We start from the raw sequence: 1,855 nt of genomic DNA, 5'->3' as shown, positions 1-1,855 counted from the left end.
TAACCAGTATTTTGTAATCTTAGCAGATTTGTTTGGGAGGTAAATATTTTGGGGAAACGATTCAGTGTTTGGGACTGAGCCTATGAACTGCTCTTAACAAGTATTTTCTAGGAACAGTACAGGTGTTGTCTGCTTCAGTAGTTCCTGGCTTTGCTTTTAATTTCTTATGTAAACTATTTCAGGGACATTTTTTATTTTCTGCAGACAGTGAAAGTGATAGAGAACTTAAAAGGTCCCTTAGTAGTCATCAAAGAACTTTGAGTGATAGAGAACTTAAAAGGTCCCTTAGTCATCAAAGAACTTTTTCCCCGAAAATCATACCCTTACTCTGAATGTGCCAGTTTTCTAATACTCTGCTGTGGCTGTTGAACGACTGGCTTTTACAGGGATGTTACCATTCTGTTCCTCCGTAGATGGCTGGTAATTATGTCTTGATAGGTGTCACTTTCTGTTTTGTAACTCTTCCAGCAAGATGCACTTTGTCTCTTCTGGATTGAGGCCTTATTTGTAGCTTTTGCAAGGTACTTGAAAAACCTTACTTCATTCTTGCAGATGTGGCAGCACTTATGGGCTGGATAACAATAGTGCAATGCTCCCTAAGCACAGGCCAGTGAACTGGAGAGGTCTTGTGAGTTGCTCGGACTGTGGGAGTGGCACAGAAGAAAAGAAAAAGAAACAATCAGCGTAGTATTTAGTGATACTGCCTCAATGTTTGGCTTTGCTTTTTCTCTGCATTTCATTGTTTGAGAGATTTTTGCATTCCAAAACCACGCTGCTGACTGGTGAGCTTCTTGCTGGTTTGTGTACTGGGGGTGTTGCAATTTCTGTTGGCTTTTCTTGGTGTTGGCTGATGGGCAGTCGTTGCGATAGATTGGAGTCCACAGCTTGGTAAGATCTAAGCTCTGAACTTGAAACTGCTTGGCGCCAGCATTGACACATACATTCAACTGTTTTGTGGGGCTCATGCCTATCCTGGTGCTTTTTGGTACTTCGCTTGGTGTATCATAGGATACAGATTCCCAGTTTTTGTCTTTTCATTCTTTGTCTGATATCGGAGGAGGAAGAGAGTCATTTGGTTGCACCTTTAAGTCTTGTCTGTGGTGAAATAGTGTCAAAGTTCAACAGTCATCATTACATATTGAAAAGCTGCGCTGTGGATGCGTGCCTTATTTCTAGACTTGCAAAGGTGGGTTAGCATTAAAATAGCGGGGTCTGATCTGGAGTACCTGGGACAAATGCTTCTCTGTCGCCTTTGCTATGGAGGGCAGTGATGTCTGGTAGAAGGCCAAAAATGGCAGCTAGGGGAATGTCATAATCCATTGCACTGAAATCCACTGGAGCCTCTCTTTAAGAGCTTACAGTAACAACAGTTTAACTGTGCCAACTAGTCCATCACTTCCCTAATTAATCCCATGCAAGTTTGAGGAAATTGAGAACCTCCAAACAAATAAAAATACCATGTCGGAGTGCAGTGTATACCAAATGTTACTCTGCTGACTTATTTTAGAACAGTCTTTTCAGTACTAAGTTTGTCACGTCAAACACTTTTGGTTTGTGTTTATTCATGGGAAAGTTTCCGTGGCACAGTTAAGTCATCAAAAGTCAGAAAATGCCGATGTTAAGGTTACATATGCCTCATCATGTGGAGGCTCTGCCTGAGTTCAGAAGCACCTCCGTAGCGCTCTGGTGACGTGGCCGTCTTCACCACATGCAGCAGAGCCTTCCTTAACCATGCCCTTGCAGCTTGGCAAAGAGGAAAAGGAAAACCACGACCGCTTGGCTGGCAGCGGAGCGGAGGCCAAAGAAGCAGTGAGTGAAGGGAGGGATGATCAGGGAGGCACTGGGAAGAGACCCA

General features: G+C 43.3%; 1 protein-coding gene across 1 annotated transcript in view; it reads left to right on the top strand.

Moving 5' to 3' along the window:
* The window catches only part of CETN3 (centrin 3), an 11,841-nt gene extending 11,211 nt beyond the window's left edge, over window positions 1-630 (top strand). The window contains exon 5 of the transcript XR_658001.2: window positions 553-630. The gene's annotated coding sequence lies outside the window, so the exon portion shown is untranslated. The remainder of the gene's footprint in view (window positions 1-552) is intronic.
* Window positions 631-1,855: the final 1,225 nt, after the last annotated feature.

Source organism: Aptenodytes forsteri, unplaced genomic scaffold (genome assembly GCF_000699145.1).
Source record: "Aptenodytes forsteri isolate BGI_AS27 unplaced genomic scaffold, ASM69914v1 Scaffold41, whole genome shotgun sequence".
Classification (NCBI taxonomy): Eukaryota; Metazoa; Chordata; class Aves; order Sphenisciformes; family Spheniscidae; genus Aptenodytes; species Aptenodytes forsteri.
The sequence above is the reverse complement of the archived record's forward strand: the minus strand, read 5'-3'. Positions and strand labels throughout refer to the sequence as shown.